The sequence below is a fragment of the Rhinoderma darwinii genome, unplaced genomic scaffold (genome assembly GCF_050947455.1).
Source record: "Rhinoderma darwinii isolate aRhiDar2 unplaced genomic scaffold, aRhiDar2.hap1 Scaffold_965, whole genome shotgun sequence".
NCBI classification, from domain to species: domain Eukaryota; kingdom Metazoa; phylum Chordata; class Amphibia; order Anura; family Rhinodermatidae; genus Rhinoderma; species Rhinoderma darwinii.
This window is the reverse complement of record NW_027464540.1, coordinates 20,205-45,108: the sequence shown is the minus strand read 5'-3', so window position 1 is coordinate 45,108 and position 24,904 is coordinate 20,205. Positions and strand designations below refer to the sequence as shown.

At 44.0% G+C, this 24,904-nt stretch overlaps 3 non-coding genes and 2 pseudogenes across 3 annotated transcripts; all 5 read left to right on the top strand.

Annotated features, from left to right (window-relative positions):
* The first annotated feature begins 164 nt into the window (after positions 1–164).
* Positions 165–355, top strand: LOC142733596 (U2 spliceosomal RNA). Its single transcript, XR_012880217.1, has one exon. It is a non-coding gene; the product is annotated as a U2 spliceosomal RNA (small nuclear RNA).
* A 6,804-nt stretch (positions 356–7,159) lies between these two features.
* On the top strand, positions 7,160–7,346 carry LOC142733608 (U2 spliceosomal RNA). Its single transcript, XR_012880223.1, has one exon. It is a non-coding gene; the product is annotated as a U2 spliceosomal RNA (small nuclear RNA).
* Positions 7,347–13,601: 6,255 nt separating this feature from the next.
* Positions 13,602–13,822, top strand: LOC142733603 (U2 spliceosomal RNA; annotated as a pseudogene).
* Positions 13,823–15,052: 1,230 nt separating this feature from the next.
* On the top strand, positions 15,053–15,243 carry LOC142733593 (U2 spliceosomal RNA). Its single transcript, XR_012880214.1, has one exon. It is a non-coding gene; the product is annotated as a U2 spliceosomal RNA (small nuclear RNA).
* A 6,533-nt stretch (positions 15,244–21,776) lies between these two features.
* On the top strand, positions 21,777–22,002 carry LOC142733598 (U2 spliceosomal RNA; annotated as a pseudogene).
* Positions 22,003–24,904: the final 2,902 nt, after the last annotated feature.

Sequence of the window (24,904 nt, the reverse complement as noted above, 5' to 3'; positions counted from 1 at the left end):
CCTGGACAAAAAAAGGTTGGGACTGAGGAAAGCAAAAAACCTTTGGAATATTCATCTATGGAATATGCTTCTGCAAGATTAAGTTGCTCTTCTGATGTCAGGACTTTGATGTTCTTTGTTCTTATCTGTTGTTCATGTTTTGGAAAATTCTTCTGATATAATGTATTGTATTTTCTGAATAATTCAATAAAAAAGTAAAAAATCTGTTCTTATCAGTTTAATATCTGATACGTCCCCTATCTGGGGACCATATATTAAATGGATTTTTAGAACAGCGAGATGGAAATAGAGCTTGCTCTGTCCACTCCACGCATTGACCTGGTATTGCAGTATTTCCAGGACCGGTGCACCCTTTCCTTATGTGTTGACTAAAATCAGATTCCAAAAGTGTTTTTTGTGTTTGCCATTGTTTCTGTCTTTCTGAAGGGATCTCCCCTTTTAATCCCATTATTTCAACACCTGTTGGACAATGCATGAGTGATAATGAGCTAATTGATTAAATGCAATTAATGAATACATTGCCACCTCTTGTTTTGTGTCGTCTGTGTGTCTGTGTTTCCGGCATTTCACATTGGAACAGCTCATTCACCTTCCTTGTCTTCTCTCCGCCCTCCCTTTTAGGTAAGTTAAAGAGCTGCACCTGAGCCAGCCACTGATTGATGCAGCACCACAGTCAAATAGTGGAGTGGAGTAGGGGAACAGCAAACAGCCATTAAAGCCGCCCGCCAGCCCGCCCGCCCGCCCGCCCGCCACAATGGACCTACCTGTGTACACTAGATGGATGTGATGGAATGTACTGTCGTCCCTAAATTTCAAGAAGGAGTAAGAATTGCAGTTGCAACAAAGCCTTGCTTGCCTACAAAGAGAGCAGCAATTTGGATTTGTTACTATGTTACCTAGAAGAATAACAAACTGTGCAAGGATGGAGGTTGTAGGAGCAAGGAGAAGTTGTCTGTAAAGTTGGTGGATGCTTATTTTCCATTTTGCAGTCCCTTGTCTCCCTCTTGTGGCCTCCTGGAGGCAACTAGCTGTGCAAAAAAAGACAGCCTGGCGGCCGGCTGTTGCAGTGTTGCCCTCTCAGGCAACACTGAGTGACTGACTGAGCCGCACCGTCTTATATAAAGTTCAGACGGAACTTTGCACGTGTCATAGTGGAGCCCTGAGGAGCCAGAGCCAGCTTTCTGACATCATAATGGGGCCTCAGAGATAAAAGCCTGGGCCCAGGCAGTGTTGGTCAGTGCTGCTCAGCAGGCAGCACTGGACTGGACTGGATTACAGCTGATACAAGGTGTGAAGGAACAAGGGGTGGCTGTGGGCATGCACTTGCTGCCACTGCCAGTGTTTATCTGCATGGCAGCAGGGCATTTGGGCGTTGCCAGGAAGGCGTTTTTATGTAGATTCTTCCTCTTTCAGCACTGCATTGTGGTGCAAGCAAAAGAAGCAAATCCTGTCTGGCTTCCTCTCCGGCCTTTATTCACCTCCCGTGTAGCTGTGAGTGTGTGAGCCTGCAGGGCCCCATGGAATTGCCTAGAAGTAGGCTGAATCGCTGCAAGGGCTGAACAGCAGTATCGGGCAGGCTCGGGCAACGCGCGGTCCGTTCGGGTTATCGCTTCTCGGCCTTTTGGCAAGATCAGGTGTAGTATTTCTGCATCTGGTTTTGTTGGGAGGTGTCCGGGGTACCCTGCTCCTTGGCCTTGGGGGATCGTCTCTTTTCACAGAGAGACTTCACCCCCTTGCTGCTATTTGGGAAGTGGGCTTAGCCCCCGGACAACGAGTTGCGATCGCGCCTTACCCAAGAGGTCAACCGGCCTTGAGGCGTTTTTCTAAGAGCGTTCCGAGGGCGTTTATCGGGCTTCGTAGGTGTCTGGGGTACCCTAATCCTTGGCTTTGGGGGAGGGTTCCACTTAATTGTGGAATCTGAGCCCTTGCTGCTATAAGGGACAGGCTTAGCCCCCAGGCACTGAAAATGCCATTTACATTTGGATTTGCATCCGGGGACACCCGGTTGCGCCAGTCCGTCCGCATCGAGGTGGAAGAAGGCCATCGCCAGCGGAAGAACCTTCGCTTCATTGTGGAGGTGATTCTGCTGGACTTCCTGGGGCTCAAGCGGGCGGACATCCTGTGTCTCAACGACCAGGAAAGCCGCGGTCGGTACACCGTATCCTTTACGGCCGCGGCATGTTGCGACAACATGCACAAAAGATTGTCTGATGCGGACCAGAGTGAGGAGCGGCTAAATGGACTGAACTTTTTATTCCTCTACGGGGAGGAAGAAGTCCCGCTCGTGATGTGCATGTTCAGTCCATTTGTCTCAGAGCGTGACATTGAAACCTTCCTCAGTCGTTACTGCAGGGAGGTCCGCTTCTCACATAAAATCTTGAACACCCAGAGCTTCTGGAATGGCAAAAGAAAATATTGGGTGAAGTTCCGCCAGGATCCCAATGGCATTGGAGGCTTACATCACCCACCCCAGAACTTTGCCATTGGGAAGAATCGAGGATTCCTATTTTACCCCCAGATGCCAATAGCCTGCCGGAACTGCTTGAGATATGGCCACACCAGAGAACATTGTGACCGGCCCCATGTGGTGCAGTGTAACAGGTGTGGCCAGGTTGGACACGTAGCGGCAAAATGCAGTTCCGAGGTGTTGTGCAATCTGTGCGGCATGACTGGGCATGCTTTTAAAGATTGCCCCCGCAGAGCGAAATCTGGGCCACCCAGACCAAGGCCAGAGCGGCAGTTTGCAACATGTGCAGACGCCGCTGGTAATGCCCCAAAACGAGCATTGACGACTGAGGGGTCCAGGCCAAAGTCCTTCACAGCTCCATCGGGGGGCCCACCGATGTCAGCCTCGAGGGACGGCCATAGGGATTCCACCGGGTCCAGGCAGAGCAGGAGGAATTCTGACTCTGCTGGACATAAGTTGACCGGCACCTCTGCAAACAGGTCCTCTGCTCCGCCTGCAGTGGACCCTGTTGAGGCAGTGGTTAGCGACAGGCGTCGTGGCTCCGTAGGTTCTGCAGTAGGACCTGACGCCTGTCCCAAGAGTGTGGGCATGGAGCGGAGACACTCTGTGTCAGACGAGGGCTCCATTAAGAAAACCCTAAAATATGCTGGATTGGAGCCTCGTTTTGACCATTACCGGTCAACGGGGGGGTCGGAGCAAAGTTCCTCCACTGCGGTTGTGGAGGGGCTTGCGATGAAGGCTCCCCGTAAGCAGGCAAAGGTTGCCAAGAGTGATGGGACCTCACTGGCCCCTGTGCAGCTGCCCAGTAAGGACATCAGCGATATCTTCAGCCAGGGGCCAGAGATGGGTGAGAGCGACTTCGAGGAGATGGATAGGAGCCATTCTGCAAAGAGACAGCGAGAGGAAGAGGAGTCCGGAGTTCGGAGGAAAGCTGCCTATCGGAGTTCGGATGAGAGCAGTGTGGGGGTTGGAGCCGCCCACGTATCTGGCTCTGACCCTACCAACATCCAAGATTTATTGACCCCTCAAAAAGGGGGTCCAGACTCGCAGCTGATCTCCGAGTACGACTCTTCTGGTTCGGACTCTGACCTCAACTAAGACTATGTTGGTTCCTATCAAAGTCGCCTCACTAAATGTGAGGCCCCTAAAGAGCCCTGTCCGCAGGACTGCTTTATTTTCATTTTTAGAGACTGTGGACTTTGACCTTTGCCTGCTTCAAGAATGTGGAATCCCTAATGACTTGGAATATCAAGATTTAAAGATGGACTGGAAACTAGGCCCCTCAGTCTGGTCTGGTGGAAATGACTGTCGCTCTGCGGGGGTTGGATTGCTCTGCCGAGGTCGTTTTATCTCCATCCAAACAGTGACTGAAATCATGCCCGGCAGAGCTATTTTAATACATTTGCTTTTTAATGGAATTTTAATTCGTGTTTTAAACGTTTATGCCCCTCCTACCAAACAGGAGAGGGCAGAACTATTAGAGATTTTACCATTGTTTGTGTTGGGTCTACCCCCCTGCTGGTGGGTGGTGATTTTAACTGTGTACGAGATGGAGAACACCGGCAGGGTGGGGATTTTAATCGAAAAATTGACCGTACTTCTTACCTGCTCAAGAATTTTATTGGTGATTTTAAATTGAAAGATTGCTGGAGGGAACTCTTGCCTGCGGACCCAGGCCCCACCTGGTCCAATGGAAGAGTGAGCTCCAGAATTGATTTTATTTTCACTTCTAATAGTTTTATTCCCAAAAAATGTTTGCTTTTAACAAATATTTTATCTGATCACAAGCTCCTTTCGGTGCACCTGGAGCTAGAGGGAGAGCAAAAAGCTTGTAGGGGTCCCTGGAGACTAAACACCACACTCCTGGAGGACCCCATCATTAAAGAGGAGTTTGTGCGGACCTACCAGTGTTGGCAGTCCCATAGAGCGCCCAGTCAGCCTATGCTACACTGGTGGGAGGGCATTAAACCCAAAATCAGAGCTTTTTTTATTCGAGCAGGTAAGAAGAAAGCCAAAGAGAAAAAACAATGGTTTTATGTTCTTAATAAACGTTTACATGTACTTTTTAAATTGAAGGAGATTGGTATGGATGTTGATGATGATATCTTAAATCTTAAAGCTGAAATAAAACATGCCATAGAAGAGAAAGGGAAACAAATAATTTTTAATTCACATGTAAAGCACCTCGAGGATGGCGAGAAGTGTTCCCGGTTCTTCTTCAAAAAGGTAATGGATAAACGAGATGTCATTTTAAACCTTGAAGGAGAAACCACTATGGTCGGCATTTTAAATTCTGCTTTTAATTTCTACCAATCTCTTTTTAACAAGAAAAATATTGATCCTTCCTTTTTAGAACATGTTCTTAATTCCCTTGATGCCAAGCTAGATATTTTAGACCAGGAAGTTTTATCCCGTAATATTACCTTGGAGGAACTTTTATTTGCTTTTAAAAGTTTTTCTAATGGGAAAGCTCCTGGGGAAGATGGTCTGCCCATCGAATTTTATCATGCTTTTTGGGAAATTTTAAAGAATGACATGTTTTTATTGTATAAGGAAGTTTTTATTACTGAAGAGCTGCCCCCTTCCTGGAGGAGGGGGATTGTGTCCTTAATTTTTAAAAAAGGTGAGAAGGACCAGTTAAAAAACTGGCGCCCTATTACTCTTTTAAACGTTGATTGTAAAATTTTAGCTAAACTAATAACAATCCGTTTTAAACCTTTTATTCATAAATTAATCCATCCAAACCAGGTATGTGGGGTACCTGGGAGGTCAATTACTGAGTCCCTGAATATTTTACGTGACATCATTTGGTATTTTAAAGAAAGGGGTCAAAGCCTTGCTATTTTATCCTTAGATTTCGAGAAGGCTTTTGACCGGGTCTCCCATGAATATCTTTTTATGGTTCTTAAAAAGATGGCTGTTCCTGAAATTATTTTAACACGTATTAAGCTTTTATATCGATCCTGTTTTAGCCAAATTTCTATCAACGGATTTTTAACTAAAGGTGTTCCTCTTTTATCAGGGGTGAAACAGGGGTGCCCGTTGTCTCCGCTCCTTTTTATTTGTGCCATAGAACCTCTGTTCACCCTAATAAGAGATGATAAAGTCATCAGAGGCGTGCCCATACCTGGAGGAAGGGGGAACCAGGTAAAAATCCTAGGCTATATGGATGACGCCACCATCCTATGCCCAGACGCCGCTTCTATGAGAAGGGCATTGAGGAACACCGGCTTTTTTTGTGAAGCCTCTGGTTTTAAATTAAACGTTGATAAATGTGACTGTTTTTATACTGGTGTATGGGATTCCTCTGTGACACCAGGAGTTAACATGCAGCAGGATCAGATAAAAATTTTAGGAATTGTTTTTAATCAAGAAAACGATGGGAGACCCAATTGGGATTCAGTAATTGCCAAAATGGAAAAAAAGGTTTTAATGTGGAATTTGAGAAATCTCACCATGGAGGGAAAAGTTTTAATAATTAAATCTGTTTTATTACCCATAATGCTTTATGTAGCTATGGTTTTCCCTCCAACAATTTTATATATTAAAAAAGTGACCAGGATCTGTTTTATGTTTTTATGGGGTTCCAAAATGGAAAAACTAAAACGTGATTTTATGTACAGATGTAAGGACAATGGCGGGAGAGATGTTCCTAACCTTTTTAACTTCTTTTACATTAAATACTTTTGCTTCTGTTTTAAAATGTATAATTCTGATGGTATTTTTAGCTACTTTTTAAAGTACGCTACGGGCATGATTTTTAAACGATGGTTTCGTGTCCCTTTGAATTCTCCTGTGCTTCTGTGTCCCCCAAAACAATATGCGGTGCTCGAAAAAACTGTCAGGCTCCTAGGTCTCCAAGAATTGGAGCCTGACATATTGGGGGACCAGAAAAAAGTGTCACTCTCCTGTAGGCGGCAGGAGGATACACTGGCAGTTTCAAATTTCTCACAGGCAAGGTCCAAGGTGGTGTGGCGGAACGTTTTCGGGAAATTTATGGCAAATGTGCACAAGGACCTTGCCTGGGCAATCGTTCACCAGTGCCTCCCTACTCGTGAATTCCAGCATAGGCGAGGACTGGTGGCGAGAGCCAAGTGCCCGAGAGACAGGTGTGGTGACGACGAGACGGTAATGCACCTGTTTTGGAACTGCCCATATGCACAGGAGGTTTGGAGGAAGGCAGGCCCATTGCTGAAATGGGCCTGCGGTCTTAAAGATCTTAAATTTGAATACGTGTTTTATGGTCTTTTTAACTGCCCAAGTTTTAAACAGCAAATGGTCTGTTGGATCATTTTAAACTGTTTTAAGAATGCCATCTGGAAGGTTAGGAACATTCTGCTTTTTAAACATGATTTTATTGACGTTAAAAATTGTGTGAAATATGCCCTAAGTGAAATGTATATTTATTATCTTAGGGACAAAAAACAGCTAGGGGTAAAAGAAGCAACATCCATGTGGTGTTTGCAAATGTGGAATACTATAACATTGTAAATAAAAATGGTTTTATTCTTTTATGTCTTTTATGCCCTGTATAAATTTTATCCTGCTATTGTTCTGTACTTTTATTATAACATCTGTATTACTGGTCTTATTATTATTACTTTTGTATTCATTTAAATGTATGAATATTCATGTATTATGCCATTGATTTTATCTTGTGGTTTCAATTTTAAAAAAAAAAGTCTGTAAAATATATTATTTTTGCCAATAAAAAACTTTGTTGAAACCTTATCTGTTCTTATCAGTTTAATATCTGATACGTCCCCTATCTGGGGACCATATATTAAATGGATTTTTAGAACAGGGAGATGGAAATAGAGCTTGCTCTGTCCACGCATTGACCTGGTATTGCAGTATTTCCAGGACCGGTGCACCCTTTCCTTATGTGTTGACTAAAATCAGATTCCAAAAGTGTTTTTTGTGTTTGCCATTGTTTCTGTCTTTCTGAAGGGATCTCCCCTTTTAATCCCATTATTTCAACACCTGTTGGACAATGCATGAGTGATAATGAGCTAATTGATTAAATGCAATTAATGAATACATTGCCACCTCTTGTTTTGTGTCGTCTGTGTGTCTGTGTTTCCGGCATTTCACATTGGAACAGCTCATTCACCTTCCTTGTCTTCTCTCCGCCCTCCCTTTTAGGTAAGTTAAAGAGCTGCACCTGAGCCAGCCACTGATTGATGCAGCACCACAGTCAAATAGTGGAGTGGAGTAGGGGAACAGCAAACAGCCATTAAAGCCGCCCGCCCGCCCGCCACAATGGACCTACCTGTGTACACTAGATGGATGTGATGGAATGTACTGTCGTCCCTACATTTCAAGAAGGAGTAAGAATTGCAGTTGCAACAAAGCCTTGCTTGCCTACAAAGAGAGCAGCAATTTGGATTTGTTACTATGTTACCTAGAAGAATAACAAACTGTGCAAGGATGGAGGTTGTAGGAGCAAGGAGAAGTTGTCTGTAAAGTTGGTGGATGCTTATTTTCCATTTTGCAGTCCCTTGTCTCCCTCTTGTGGCCTCCTGGAGGCAACTAGCTGTGCAAAAAAAGACAGCCTGGCGGCCGGCTGTTGCAGTGTTGCCCTCTCAGGCAACACTGAGTGACTGACTGAGCCGCACTGTCTTATATAAAGTTCAGACGGAACTTTGCACGTATTCATAGTGGAGCCCTGAGGAGCCAGAGCCAGCTTTCTGACATCATAATGGGGCCTCAGAGATAAAAGCCTGGGCCCAGGCAGTGTTGGTCAGTGCTGCTCAGCAGGCAGCACTGGACTGGACTGGATTACAGCTGATACAAGGTGTGAAGGAACAAGGGGTGGCTGTGGGCATGCACTTGCTGCCGCTGCCAGTGTTTATCTGCATGGCAGCAGGGCATTTGGGCGTTGCCAGGAAGGCGTTTTTATGTAGATTCTTCCTCTTTCAGCACTGCATTGTGGTGCAAGCAAAAGAAGCAAATCCTGTCTGGCTTCCCCTCCGGCCTTTATTCACCTCCCGTGTAGCTGTGAGTGTGTGAGCCTGCAGGGCCCCATGGAATTGCCTAGAAGTAGGCTGAATCGCTGCAAGGGCTGAACAGCAGTATTGGGCAGGCTCGGGCAACGCGCGGTCCGTTCGGGTTATCGCTTCTCGGCCTTTTGGCTCAGATCTGTAGTGGGTTTGAAACCATTAGGCAAGGTTCCTACAGTGGAAACCTACCTGCTTGGCCTTTTCGGTTTTCGGACCGAACTGCTGCTATTGAGGGGTGGCTGAAAGCTGTAGTGCCTTTTCCTTAGGAGGATCCGGATTCTTTTCGTGGAGGGAGAAATTCTTTGGACGTGGGATTCTGGATTATCGATTTGGATCAGGAGGCGATCGAGCTTGGATTTCTGGGCTGTGAGTATATTTTTCATTTGGAACGATGGAAGGAAGATCGGATAATTTCCAGGACTTCTTTGCGGATGATACTCCTTTGAAGGACACGATTCGTTTTGTCATCTCGCCGCAATACCGCCAGGTAAAAGAACTGGGGTTTCTTTATTCCAATGTGTTTGGTCCTATCCTGAAGATCAAGGATGGGGATTATTTTTGTGTTCAATCGTTTAACTCCCGTGGAATTCACGATGTTACTTTGAACTCTTGTGGGATTTGTAAAGCAGCGTATGCTCTCTATGAGCGAAATAGAGGACATGCTATGTTGGAGGGAGTAAAGGTCCTTCCTTTGTTTCAATATCAATATAAACTGCTGACAGTGCAAATGTACAACCCATTTATTTCTGATATGGAAGTCACATCTTTTTTGTACAACTTTTGTGAGAAGGTGACCCTTAAGAAACATGGGATTACTAATTTCGGTGCATGGAATGGGAAAAGGATCTACAGTGTGGTCTTTAAAAAAGATCCGACTGCTGAGGGGGGTGTTCTGAGACCACCCCCTATTATTTTCATCAACAGGAGTAGGGGTTATCTTTTTTTTACGGGGATGCCCCAATACTGTCGTAGATGTCGCAAATATGGACATGCTGACATGGCCTGTAAGCGTTGCATGAAATGCCATGATTCCGTTCATCAGGAAACAGATTGTCCTAAAAAAAGAGTGGAGGAAATTTTGTCAGATGAGGACTTCGTGCCTCCAGAAGAGGCGCAGGCTCCTATAGGTTCTGTGGTACAGAATAAGGGCAAGGAAAAAAAAGAGGAAAAAAAGAAGGATAAAAAGAGCTCCCAGGGGAAAACAAAATCCTCAGGTGTGGAGGCTTTAGTGGTAGAAAAAGAGAAAAAAATATCAAAAGAGAAAAAGGAGAAGAAAAAAGAGGAATTAACTGTGGTGTTGGAGACTCCCCTTTCACCCCCTGGGCAAGCAGGTTCGTCTGGTGCTCAGGAGGAGATGGAGGTGGCAACAAAAAGTTTAAAAAGATATACTAGAGAAGAAGAGAAAGTGAGTGATGAAGAGACTGACCAAAGTGGGAAGAAAAGCAAGGTTTATGATCTTCTTGGAGATATTTCTCCCTCTGACTCATCTGGAGCTGAAGATCTGAAGATTGATGCTTCTCCACCATTTATCGATGAGGGTGGGGGAGAAAGCCCTGGCATCTTGGTTAAAAGATGATCAGGGCTGCCTCCCTGAATGTTCAGGGGTTTAATAACCAATATAAACGTACAGCCATTTATGATTTTTTTAATAATGAAAATTATGACTTTGTTTTCTTACAGGAATGTAATTTAGAAAAGAGATTATGTTATAAGTATCTACAAGGTATATGGAAAGGTAAATCTTGTTTTTCAGGTGGAAACGAATTCAAAAGTGACGTGATAGGTTTTTTTATGTTCTAAAGATTGGGAAATTGTTAGGCATGAAGAAATATACCCAGGGCGCATACTTATGGTGGAGGTTTTAAAAGATAGCAAAAAAATCAAGTGTTTTTGCATATATGCAAATACAGAAAAAAAATTGAGAATTCACCTTTTTGAGTTACTACAGTTGTTTATTGTTGGTTCAGATCCCATCATCATTGGTGGTGATTTTAACTGCCAAATCTGTAAAAAAAAAGAAGGATCAGTATCTGTTTTGAAAAATATTCTTTCTGCCTGTAACCTTAAAGATACCTGGGAACTAGGTGGAAAAAGGAAAGAGTATGAGCTTACTTGGAGTAATCGTGGATGCTCATCTAGACTAGATTATATTTTTGTATCTAGTGATTTGATGTGTTCTTCTTTTAAATCCTTTGACAGTTGTTTTTCAGATCACAAGTTAATTGAATGTACACTAAATTATGAGGTTTCAGAAGGTAAGGTGCCATCACACTGGAAACTTAATGTGTCCCTCTTGGAAGGAAGTAAGGTTAAAGAAGAATTTTGTAAGTTTTATGATAAACTAAAACAAAAAGAGGGCGAGTTTAATAATGTATTGGAGTGGTGGGATTTCCTGAAGAGGGGTTTTAAAACCTTCTTTGTTAAATATGGGAAGAAGATAGCCTATGCAAAAAAGAAACTATACATTGATCTTAGTTCTAGGCTCCAGTGTTTTTACCTATTTAGAAACAATGGTATAGAAATGGATGATCAAATTGAGGATGTAAAAAGTCAGATAAAAAATTTATTAAAAGAAAAAGGGAAAGAGATTATTTTCAACTCTCGTGTAAGAATCCTTGAAAAGGATGAGAAATGCTCTCATTTCTTTTTTAAAAAAATTAACGGGAAAAAAGATTTTATTGAGTGTCTAGAAGGGGAAACAAACCGTGAAGAAAAATTATTAAAAGCAAAAAATTTTTATGAGGAATTATTTTCCGAAAAGGTGCTTGATGCCTCTTTAAAGGAACATTTTATGGGGTTGTTAGATAAAAAGCTTAGCACTGATGAGATGATGTTTTTAGAGGAGGAATTTACTAAAAATGAAATAGTAGATACGATTAATAGTTTTCAGAATTTAAAAACCCCTGGTATGGATGGTCTACCAATAGAATTCTATTAAAAATTTTGGGATGTAATAGGTGAGGATGTGTTCAAAGTTTTTTCTCAAATTGAATCTTCATTAATAATCCCGGAGTCCTGGTTGGAGGGTCTTATTGTTTTAATTTTTAAAAAAGGTGATAAAAAATTAATCAAGAATTGGAGGCCAATTACGCTACTGAACACCGATTATAAAATTTATGCAAAATTGTTAGGTAATCGTTTAAAAAAAGTGATAGCATCAATAATTGGGGTTGACCAGACATGCGCTGTGCCAAAAAGAAAAATTGTCGATTCTTTGGTTTTGCTACGGGATATTATTTGGGACAGCAAGGACCGCAATCAGGATTTAGCTTTGATCTCCTTTGATTTTGAAAAAGCTTATGATCGAGTTTCACACGATTTCTTATTCACAGTTTTAAGCAAATTAGGATGTTCAGAGGGTTTTATTAATCGTATTAAAATCTTATACAATGGAGGTTTTAGTAAAATTTCAGTTAATGGTTCCTTATCTGATAAAGTTCATATTCGATGTGGGGTGAAACAGGGCTGCCCTCTGTCACCTATCTTATTTATATGTGCAATTGAACCCCTCTTAGAGGCTTTTAGGAAAGATAAAGTAATTAACGGTTTTTTCATCCCGGGCTGTAAAAATGAACAAGTTAAAGTTATTGCATATATGGATGACGTGACAGTTTTGGTGCGTGATCTTAGAAGTTTTAATAGGGTTTTAAGAACAGTGGATTGGTTCTGTGGAGCATCAGGTTTCAAAGTGAATTTAGATAAAACCGGTGTTTTAACAATTGGGAAATTTACCCTTGAACCTGATTGTAAGTTGCTTAAAATGCATGACATGAAGACTTTAGGTATTTATTTTTCAGAATCTTGTGGGAATATAAAAAATTGGGAATCCTTGCTGGAAAGGGTAAGGAAAAAGATTTCCTTTTGGAATTTGCGAACTTTGACTCTTGAAGGTAAAATTTTGATCATAAAACAGGTTTTACTCCCCATGATTTTGTACATATCTGCTGTTTTTATCCCCCCAAATAATATCATGAAAAAACTTATTAAAATCTGTTTTTATTTCCTATGGAAATCAAATATGGAAAGAGTCAAAAGGGAGGAGTTGTATAAACCTAAGAATAAAGGAGGGAAAGGCTTCCCCGATATTAGGTCTTTTTTGTATATTAAATATTTGGCCTATTGTACAAGCACTTTATTGGGGCCCAGTTCAAAGATAAAAACTTTTCTTATTTATAATCTTGGGTTTTATATAAGGAAATACAAGTGGTTAGAAATTGACTTAAACAGACCATATAAGTTTTTACCACCAGAACATTATATTATTTTAGAGAAAATTTTAAGGGAGTTTGAGTTGTTAAAATCTGACTTAAGTATTATTACTAATCATAGAAAAGTGTTAAAGATCTTAGATGAGAGGAAAATTATGAGTTCTGTAACAGGTTTCTCTGTAAGAATTGTACAAGGTATTTGGATCAATGTTAACCTGTTTTACTTGTCTAACGAACATAAGGACCTGTTGTGGTGTATGTTGAAGGATTGCTTACCTACAAGAGAATTTCAGCATAGAAGAGGTTTGGTAAGACATGAAAGATGCCCAAGAGTAAGATGTAGCGGAAGTGAAACGCCAACGCATATTTTTTGGAATTGCTCATTTGCACAAAAGATTTGGAGGAAAGTTAGCATCTTAGTTAAATATTTGAGCAAAATTGATCATTTTGATTTTAATATGATCTTTTATGGATTGGGCATTGGTAAAGAGGATTTTAAAGTCGTATGGTTAATATTTACATGTGTTAAGATGGCTTTATGGAAAGCAAGAAATATTGTATTATTTAAAAGAGATCAGCTATCTGTTGAAAACTGTCTTAAACTACGTTTAAGCTATCTGTATGTATATTTTTGGAGAGATAAATTATTACTAGGTACTGTGAGAGCAAATGAGATTTGGAAACCAGAAATGTGGAATGTACTTACCTTGTGATGTGTAATCTTGTATTGTTTTCTTCTTTGTTATACCTGTAAAAAAAAAAAAAAAAAGTTAAAATATAATTTAAAAAAAAACAGAAAACAAAACATTTTAAAAAAAGAGAAAAAAAGTAATAATAACAATTAAAAAATGGATAAGATCATGAAAATTATATATTCATACTACAATGATGGTTTTGATGAAATCTAAGACTTTCAACCTATGTTTTGCGTTTTAAGATTTCAAATCTGAGTAGTTTGTTAAAAAAAAAAAGAAAAAAAAAAAAAAAAAAAATCTGTTCTTATCAGTTTAATATCTGATACGTCCCCTATCTGGGGACCATATATTAAATGGATTTTTAGAACAGGGAGATGGAAATAGAGCTTGCTCTGTCCACTCCACGCATTGACCTGGTATTGCAGTATTTCCAGGACCGGTGCACCCTTTCCTTATGTGTTGACTAAAATCAGATTCCAAAAGTGTTTTTTGTGTTTGCCATTGTTTCTGTCTTTCTGAAGGGATCTCCCCTTTTAATCCCATTATTTCAACACCTGTTGGACAATGCATGAGTGATAATGAGCTAATTGATTAAATGCAATTAATGAATACATTGCCACCTCTTGTTTTGTGTCGTCTGTGTGTCTGTGTTTCCGGCATTTCACATTGGAACAGCTCATTCACCTTCCTTGTCTTCTCTCCGCCCTCCCTTTTAGGTAAGTTAAAGAGCTGCACCTGAGCCAGCCACTGATTGATGCAGCACCACAGTCAAATAGTGGAGTGGAGTAGGGGAACAGCAAACAGCCATTAAAGCCGCCCGCCCGCCACAATGGACCTACCTGTGTACACTAGATGGATGTGATGGAATGTACTGTCGTCCCTACATTTCAAGAAGGAGTAAGAATTGCAGTTGCAACAAAGCCTTGCTTGCCTACAAAGAGAGCAGCAATTTGGATTTGTTACTATGTTACCTAGAAGAATAACAAACTGTGCAAGGATGGAGGTTGTAGGAGCAAGGAGAAGTTGTCTGTAAAGTTGGTGGATGCTTATTTTCCATTTTGCAGTCCCTTGTCTCCCTCTTGTGGCCTCCTGGAGGCAACTAGCTGTGCAAAAAAAGACAGCCAGGCGGCCGGCTGTTGCAGTGTTGCCCTCTCAGGCAACACTGAGTGACTGACTGAGCCGCACCGTCTTATATAAAGTTCAGACGGAACTTTGCACGTGTCATAGTGGAGCCCTGAGGAGCCAGAGCCAGCTTTCTGACATCATAATGGGGCCTCAGAGATAAAAGCCTGGGCCCAGGCAGTGTTGGTCAGTGCTGCTCAGCAGGCAGCACTGGACTGGACTGGATTACAGCTGATACAAGGTGTGAAGGAACAAGGGGTGGCTGTGGGCATGCACTTGCTGCCGCTGCCAGTGTTTATCTGCATGGCAGCAGGGCATTTGGGCGTTGCCAGGAAGGCGTTTTTATGTAGATTCCTCCTCTTTCAGCACTGCATTGTGGTGCAAGCAAAAGAAGCAAATCCTGTCTGGCTTCCTCTCCGGCCTTTATTCACCTCCCGTGTAGCTGTGAGTGTGTGAGCCTGCAGGGCCCCATGGAATTGCCTAGAAGTAGGCTGAATCGCTGCAAGGGCTGAACAGCAGTATCGGGCAGGCTCGGGCAACGCGCGGCCCGTTCGGGTTATCGCTTCTCGGCCTTTTGGCTAAGATCAAGTGTAGTATCTGTTCTTATCAGTTTAATATCTGATACGTCCCCTATCTGGGGACCATATATTAAATGGATTTTTAGAACAGGGAGATGGAAATAGAGCTTGCTCTGTCCACTCCACGCATTGACCTGGTATTGCAGTATTTCCAGGACCGGTGCACCCTTTCCTTATGTGTTGACTAAAATCAGATTCCAAAAGTGTTTTTTGTGTTTGCCATTGTTTCTGTCTTTCTGAAGGGATCTCCCCTTTTAATCCCATTATTTCAACACCTGTTGGACAATGCATGAGTGATAATGAGCTAATTGATTAAATGCAATTAATGAATACATTGCCACCTCTTGTTTTGTGTCGTCTGTGTGTCTGTGTTTCCGGCATTTCACATTGGAACAGCTCATTCACCTTCCTTGTCTTCTCTCCGCCCTCCCTTTTAGGTAAGTTAAAGAGCTGCACCTGAGCCAGCCACTGATTGATGCAGCACCACAGTCAAATAGTGGGGTGGAGTAGGGGAACAGCAAACAGCCATTAAAGCCGCCCGCCCGCCCGCCACAATGGACCTACCTGTGTACACTAGATGGATGTGATGGAATGTACTGTCGTCCCTACATTTCAAGAAGGAGTAAGAATTGCAGTTGCAACAAAGCCTTGCTTGCCTACAAAGAGAGCAGCAATTTGGATTTGTTACTATGTTACCTAGAAGAATAACAAACTGTGCAAGGATGGAGGTTGTAGGAGCAAGGAGAAGTTGTCTGTAAAGTTGGTGGATGCTTATTTTCCATTTTGCAGTCCCTTGTCTCCCTCTTGTGGCCTCCTGGAGGCAACTAGCTGTGCAAAAAAAGACAGCCTGGCGGCCGGCTGTTGCAGTGTTGCCCTCTCAGGCAACACTGAGTGACTGACTGAGCCGCACCGTCTTATATAAAGTTCAGACGGAACTTTGCACGTGTCATAGTGGAGCCTTGAGGAGCCAGAGCCAGCTTTCTGACATCATAATGGGGCCTCAGAGATAAAAGCCTGGGCCCAGGCAGTGTTGGTCAGTGCTGCTCAGCAGGCAGCACTGGACTGGACTGGATTACAGCTGATACAAGGTGTGAAGGAACAAGGGGTGGCTGTGGGCATGCACTTGCTGCCGCTGCCAGTGTTTATCTGCATGGCAGCAGGGCATTTGGGCGTTGCCAGGAAGGCGTTTTTATGTAGATTCCTCCTCTTTCAGCACTGCATTGTGGTGCAAGCAAAAGAAGCAAATCCTGTCTGGCTTCCTCTCCGGCCTTTATTCACCTCCCGTGTAGCTGTGAGTGTGTGAGCCTGCAGGGCCCCATGGAATTGCCTAGAAGTAGGCTGAATCGCTGCAAGGGCTGAACAGCAGTATCGGGCATGCTCGGGCAACGCGCGGCCCGTTCGGGTTATCGCTTCTCGGCCTTTTGGCTAAGACCAAGTGTATTTATACAGGAGGTTTTTAGTCAGAAGGTGCTCAGGTACCCTCTCTCTCGGCCTCGGGGGATCGTCCAGGTTCGCCTGGACTTAACCCCCGTGCTGCTATTTGGGAGAGAGGCTTAGTCCTGAGCAACGAGTTGCGATCCCCCCCCAGCCCTTTGGTGTGTCTCCTTGAACCCAAAGGGCGCAGCGCAAGCTGTGCGGTACCGACCTGGCCACGCAAATGGCAGGCGGACCTGATGCGGTGCCGGTATACGCCCGGTTGCGGAATACTGCAAGATTTATCTTGGCAGAGGGTGGAGGCGGTACTCGTGGTCTCAAGTTCCTTGTCCACGATATTTTGGAAAAGCGGTTGGCGGTCCACAAGAACGAGATTTTGGCGATCCAGGACTACCCAAGGCGTGGAGTGTACGATGTCACCTTTATGGGAGAAGGAATCCTCCGTGATGCCATGGGAAAAGCTGAGAGGCAACAAGGTGAACTCATGGCCTTGGGAGTCCAGGTAATTGAACACGCTTTTGAAATAACCAAACTCGTAGTGATTAAAATGTATTCCCCATACGTGAAAGATCAGGAAGTGGCGGCGTTTCTTGCTGCATAGTTCAAGAACGTTAAGCTGCTGGGGAGAGTTATGAACGAGTGCGGTGTGTGGACCGTCAAATGGAAATTTATTGTTACGCTAATAAAGGACCCCTCCACCCAAGAAACGAAGCTACCACCTGCTCGTTTTAAACTTGGGAATGTGAATGGCGACCTCTATTTCTCAGGAATGCCAAACTTCTGCAGGGCCTGCGGTACCTATGGACATACCAGTTTTAACTGCGATGTCACCTGCAGGAACTGTGGAAGTAAACAACACACAATGAGAGAATGTACAGAAGAGAAAAAATGTAATTTTTGTCAAAAAACTGGTCATCTTTATTATGCTTGTCCACATAGGTACCGAGGCGAAGAAGATGAGCAACCCGAGGTGCCCCCACGTGCTCCACCAGCAGAGCAGTCCCGTCCTCAAGGAGGAGAGCAAGCTGTTGCGGCGAAAGAGCAGAGAGGTACCTGGGCTTCAAGAGTACGGCCAGCCGAAGCCAAAACAGGTGCCTCTCAGCCAGCGACCTCAGGGGATAATAAGGAGCCCAGCGCCAAGGAAAAACGGCAGTCCAAGAGGAAGGCAGAAAAGGAGCAGGCCATCGATGAATCTGTGGCATCCCAGACGGCTGGTTGCTCAGGCGGTGCCGGGCCTGCTCCTAATCCTGGGTCTCTAGAGACCGACTCGGAAGGAGAAAACTGGGTACAGGTTGGTCCCCGAAAAAAGGGGAAGCAAGAGCGTGCCAGTAGGAGGGAGACAGGGGAGGAGCAGATGGATACGTCCGTGCGGAAAGATGTGGCTCCTCCTGGGACCCCCTCCTCGCCTGGACTGGTGAGGAGGACGGGCACTGCTCCCTCCGTATTATCGGACACCCCGCCATGCGCACAACCTCCCCCTCTAGACCGGCCTTCACGGGGCCAGGGGGGAGAGGCGGGGCCCTTGGGGGACCCACCAGACATGGACCCAGTCGGTCAACCGAGAGAGACCCAGGTGAGGCTGTGCGAGTCTGGGCTCCCCGTGTATGAGGTGAGTGTTGCTGGCTCAGCTCTCAGCGACAGTAGTTCTTCTCCTGCCTCGTCCCTCTTTTCAGTTGAGTCGGATGAGGGCGGGGCCATGAGTTCAAGTGAGGTTTCGGGTATTGCTGGTGGAGGAGCAATCTGATTTTAAGTACGCCTATTATTTATTATTTTAAAATCAGAATTTTTGCTTTTTCCTCTCCACGATGTCTGAGCTCATGGGAATCTCCCTCAACGTGAGGGGCGCCAAGTCAAAAGTGAGAAGGGTTGCTCTCTTCAATTTTTTATCTTGCCTGGCAGCCTCTGTATTTTTCCTGCAGGAGTGCGGCATTCCCCATACAATGAGATATGAAAATTACAAAAAGGATTGGAAGTATGGTCCATCCGTCTGGTCTGGATCCAACGAGTCCAGATCAGCAGGGGTCGCCATTCTTTTTAAGGGAAACGTTTTAATTGATTTTATTCAAGAAGTCTTACCAGGACGTATTTTAATGGTTAAAGCTTTTATTGATGGTGTAAAGTGGCAGTTTTTAAATTTTTACGGATCACCAGAAAAGAACGAAAGAGCGAGGATGCTGGAGATTTTACCGCTTTTTATCAACACATCTGAGCCTTTTATCCTCGCAGGTGATTTTAATTGTATCCTGAGAGGAGAACGCCGGCTTACCAACAGTACGAGTAGGAACTATGACAAAACCTCTGGACTGCTCAAGGATATCGTGACTGATTTTAAATTAAAAGACATATACAAAGAATGTAACAGGAGCAGTCCAGAGGAAGCCGGCGTTACCTGGAGCAACGCCACCTGTAGCTCCAGGATTGATTTTATCTTTTGTTCTGAAAATTTACTGCCTTTTAATTGTGAAGTTTTAACCAATGTGTTTTCAGATCACAGGCTTTTATCTTTTAAAGTAAAGCATGATCTTAATAATATTGTATGTAAAAAGTCCTGGAAGATGAATGTTTCCCTTTTAGACGATCCACAGGTTTTAGCAGATTTTATTGAATTTTACCAAGAAAGCAGGCGGGTAAGAGACACACGTACTCCCATCAGTGCATGGTGGGAGAAAATGAAAAAGAAAATTAAAATTTTTTTAATTAAGAAAAGCGTGGCGAAAGCCAAAGAGAAATACGCTTTTTTTTAAATTCTCAATACCCGTCTGCAGACCCTGTACAAAATGCAAGATCATGACATAGACGTTAAAGATGACATCACCAATTTGAAAAAGGAGATAGCCCAGTGCCTGGAGCAGAAAGGTAAAGAGATTATATTCCGTTCAAAAATACAACATGTGGAGGAGAACGAGACCTGCTCCAGGTACTTTTTTAAGAAAATAAATAACAAAAAGGGAATTATCAAAAATATAGAAGGTGTGTCAGATGTACAGGGTCTTTTAAGTAAAGTTCATGAGTTTTACACTGACCTTTTTAATGTTAAGACTGTGGATCATAATTTTATGCGTGACTCACTGAAGGAGATTACTACTGTTTTAGACCCTGTCTCCCAGAATTTTTTATTAAAGGAGCTGACGGAGCAGGAGGTTTTAGAAACTGTTAAGAGTTTTAAAACAGGGAAGGTTCCCGGACCGGATGGTATACCCAGTGAGTTTTATGTAAAATTTTATGACATTTTAAAAGAGGATCTTTTTAACCTTTTTTCTGATGTTTTTAATTCCAAGAAGCTGCCTAAGTCCTGGCGGAAGGGTGAGGTCTCCCTGCTGTATAAGACGGGTGACATCGCAGTTTTAAAGAATTGGAGACCAATAACCCTTCTAAATAACGACTACAAAATTATGGCTAAAATATGTGCAAATAGATTAAAAGCCATAATACCCCACATTATACACTCTGACCAGGTGTGTGGGGTGCCAGGCCGCAGCATCTGGGATAATTTAAACCTAATAAAAGACGTGATTGAGGACACGAGGTCTAGAAAAGGTAAACTAGCCATTTTATCTATAGACTTTGAGAAGGCGTTCGACCGTGTCTCTCATTTTTATCTTTTTAAGGTTTTAGAACGTATGGGTATACCTGAAGGATTTTTATTATCTATTAAAGCCTTTTACAGAGAATGCACCAGCAAAATTTTAGTGAATGGTTTTAAGACACAGGACCTATTTTTAAACTCTGGGGTGAAGCAGGGGTGTCCCTTGTCCCCACTTTATATGTGCACTGGAGCCTCTTTTATGCGCAATTCGCCGCGATAAGTGTATCCGTGGAGTCCCCCTGCCCGGGGGAGGCGGCGTAGAGGCCAAAGCAGTGGGGTACATGGATGATGTGGCGGTTTTATGTAGGGACGCCCTGTCGCTTCAGAGAACCCTTAGGCAAATCGAGTTTTATTGCTGTGCTTCCGGTTTTAAAGTAAACTTCAGCAAGAGTCATATTTTAAACATAGGAAGCATGGCTCTTAGAGATATACCGGTTCCTGTGTCTGACAATATTAAAATTTTAGGTGTCTCCTTCAGTGAGTACGACAATGGTTTTATCAGTTGGGACATGGTGGCGCAGAAGGTAAATCAAAAAATATGCATGTGGAACATGAGGAAGCTTACCATGGAGGGAAAAATTTTAATAATTAAAATGATAATTTTACCTTTGCTTTTATACTTAAGCATGGTTTTCCCTCCTCCCACGGTTTTATTAAGAAAAATTACTAAAGCTTGTTTTACCTTCTTTTGGAGTTCCAGAATGGAGAAACTTAAACGTGAGACGGTAATGAAAATCAAACCAAAGGGTGGCAAAGACTTTCCAGATTTTAATAGGTTTCTTTTAATCAAGTACTTTTGTTTCTGTCTTAATTCTCTTTTTAAACAACATCATTGGTCTTATTTTCTACGTTTTAATACTGGGTTTTTTATGCGAAGGATGGGGTGGTTTGAAATTGTTTTAACCTCACCTTATGCTTTTAATCTACCAGCAAATTACGTGATTTTAGAGAAAATAGTGGCCTTGTTTAATTTTAAAGGGAAAAATTTTAATGACATGATAAACAGTAAGAAACTTATAAAAGACATAAGAGGAAATGAAGTCGTCACTAATATTGAAAATTTTAATAATGAACGCTGTGCTTTTATCTTCAAAATGGTTAATGTGTTTTATCTTTTTAATACACAGATGGACCTGGCCTGGAGCTGCGTTCATCAATGTCTTCCATGCCGGGCATTGCAATTCAGGAGAGGATTCGCGAGGTCTGCCGTCTGCCCGAGGGAAGGCTGCCAGGCTGAGGAGACCGTGCGTCATATTTTTTGGACTTGCGATTTTACGAAACATATTTGGATAAAGATATTCCCTCTAATGAAGAAGATGGCAGACCTAAAGGACTTGAGTTACTAAATGATTTTATATGGACTCTTTGGATGCCCAACCGCGAACCAAAAGACTATTGCATGGAAGACGATGAACTGCGTAAAAGAAGCTCTGTGGAAGGCCAGGAACATCCTGATTTTTAAGCACGATGTTTTATCTGTTGACGATGTTTTAGGTCTTTGTTTTAGCGAGATGTACATTTATTATTTATAAGATAAAAAAAGAAATGCCACCCTTTCAAATAAATGGTTTGTAAAAGAATGGAACTCCAATATATAAGAATTTGCCACCATGTCCCCTTTTATGTGTTTTTATGTAAATTGATTTTATTACTGTAATTCATTGTAAAAAGCTGTAATTTATTGTTAATTTTTTTGAATTTTAAGTAATAAATCATTGACACCCCCGCGAGGGGGTAGCCAACTGAAAAAAGAAAAATCTGTTCTTATCAGTTTAATATCTGATACGTCCCCTATCTGGGGACCATATATTAAATGGATTTTTAGAACAGGGAGATGGAAATAGAGCTTGCTCTGTCCACTCCACGCATTGACCTGGTATTGCAGTATTTCCAGGACCGGTGCACCCTTTCCTTATGTGTTGACTAAAATCAGATTCCAAAAGTGTTTTTTGTGTTTGCCATTGTTTCTGTCTTTCTGAAGGGATCTCCCCTTTTAATCCCATTATTTCAACACCTGTTGGACAATGCATGAGTGATAATGAGCTAATTGATTAAATGCAATTAATGAATACATTGCCACCTCTTGTTTTGTGTCGTCTGTGTGTCTGTGTTTCCGGCATTTCACATTGGAACAGCTCATTCACCTTCCTTGTCTTCTCTCCGCCCTCCCTTTTAGGTAAGTTAAAGAGCTGCACCTGAGCCAGCCACTGATTGATGCAGCACCACAGTCAAATAGTGATGTGGAGTAGGGGAACAGCAAACAGCCATTAAAGCCGCCCGCCCGCCCGCCACAATGGACCTACCTGTGTACACTAGATGGATGTGATGGAATGTACTGTCGTCCCTACATTTCAAGAAGGAGTAAGAATTGCAGTTGCAACAAAGCCTTGCTTGCCTACAAAGAGAGCAGCAATTTGGATTTGTTACTATGTTACCTAGAAGAATAACAAACTGTGCAAGGATGGAGGTTGTAGGAGCAAGGAGAAGTTGTCTGTAAAGTTGGTGGATGCTTATATTCCATTTTGCAGTCCCTTGTCTCCCTCTTGTGGCCTCCTGGAGGCAACTAGCTGTGCAAAAAAAGACAGCCTGGCGGCCGGCTGTTGCAGTGTTGCCCTCTCAGGCAACACTGAGTGACTGACTGAGCCGCACCGTCTTATATAAAGTTCAGACGGAACTTTGCACGTGTCATAGTGGAGCCCTGAGGAGCCAGAGCCAGCTTTCTGACATCATAATGGGGCCTCAGAGATAAAAGCCTGGGCCCAGGCAGTGTTGGTCAGTGCTGCTCAGCAGGCAGCACTGGACTGGACTGGATTACAGCTGATACAAGGTGTGAAGGAACAAGGGGTGGCTGTGGGCATGCACTTGCTGCCGCTGCCAGTGTTTATCTGCATGGCAGCAGGGCATTTGGGCGTTGCCAGGAAGGCGTTTTTATGTAGATTCCTCCTCTTTCAGCACTGCATTGTGGTGCAAGCAAAAGAAGCAAATCCTGTCTGGCTTCCTCTCCGGCCTTTATTCACCTCCCATGTAGCTGTGAGTGTGTGAGCCTGCAGGGCCCCATGGAGTTGCCTAGAAGTAGGCTGAATCGCTGCAAGGGCTGAACAGCAGTATCGGGCAGGCTCGGGCAACGCGCGGCCCGTTCGGGTTATCGCTTCTCGGCCTTTTGGCTAAGACCAAGTGTATTTATACAGGAGGTTTTTGGTCAGAAGGTGCTCAGGTACCCTCTCTCTCGGCCTCGGGGGATCGTCCAGGTTCGCCTGGACTTCACCCCCGTGCTGCTATTTGGGAGAGAGGCTTAGTCCTGAGCAACGAGTTGCGATCCCCCCCAGCCCCTTGGTCTCCGTAAGACAAGGGGCGCAGCGAAAGCTGTGCGGTTCGACCTGGCCACGCTAATGGCAGGCGAACCCGATGCGGTGCCGGTGTACGCCCGGCTTAAGAATTCTGCACGATTTATCGTGGCAGAGGGTGGAGGCGGTCCCCGTGGTATTAAATTTTTAGTCCACGCCATTTTGGAAGATCTGCTGGCGGTCCACAAGAACGAGCTCTTGGCTATCCAGGACTACCCGAAGCGAGGAATCTACGATGTCACCTTCATGGGAGAAGGAATACTCCGTGATGCTATGGACCGAGCTGAGAGGAAACAAGGTGAACTCGTAGCAGCGGGAGTCAAGGTAGTAGAGCATGAATTTGAAATAACCAAACTCGTGGTGATTAAAATGTATTCCCCATATGTGAGAGATATGGAAGTGGCAGCATTTCTAGCTGCCTACTTCAAAAATGTCAAACTCCTGGGGAAAGTGATGAACGAGTGTGGAGTGTGGACCGCCAAATGGAAGTTTTTAGTTACGCTGATTAAGGACCCCTCCACCCAAGAAACGAGATTACCACCGGCTCGTTTTAAAATTGGAAATGTGAATGGCGACCTCTACTTCTCAGGGATGCCAAACTTCTGCAGGGCTTGTGGTACCTATGGACATACCAGTTTTAACTGCGATGTCACCTGCAGAAACTGTGGAAGCAAAGAGCACAATATAAGGGAGTGCTCAGAAGAAAAAAAATGCAACTTTTGTCAAAAAACTGGTCACTTGTATTTTTCTTGTCCTCATAGGTACCGAAGCGGAGAAGAAGAGCAACCCGGGGCGCCCCCACGTGCTCCACCAGCGGACCAGCCCCGCCCTCAGGGAGAGGAACAAGCCAGTGCTGCAAAGGAGCAGCGGGGTACCTGGGCTTCAAGGGTACGGTCTGTTGGAGCCAAAGCAGGTACCTCACAGCCAACAGCCTCAGAGGAGAGAAGGGAGTCCAGTGCGAAGGAAAAACGCCAAGCCAAACGTAAGGCTGAGAAGGGGCAGGCCAGTGAGATAACTGAGGCATCCCAGAGTGCTGGTTGCTCAGTGGATGCCGGGCCTGCTCCCAATCCTGGGTCTCTAGATACGGAGTCTGAAGAGGAAGGTTGGCTGAAAGTGGGTCCCCGTAAAAAGGGTAAACAGGAGCGTGCCGGTAGGGGGGTGACAGGGGAGGAGCAAATGGATACGTCCGTAAAGCAAAGTGAGGCTCCTCCTAGGACCGCCCCCTCGTCGTTACTGGTGAGGAGGGTGGGCACTGTTCCCCCCGAGCCAACCGACACCCCGCCATGTGCGCAACCTCCCCCTCTAGAACGGCCTGCACGGCCTGCACGGCCTCAGGGGGGAGCGGCGGGGCCCTTGGGGGACCCACCCGATACAGACCTATATGGTCAGCCGTTAGAGACCCAGGTAAGGCTGTGTGAATCTGGACTCCCTGTATACGAGATGAGGGCTGTTGGCTCGACGCTCACGG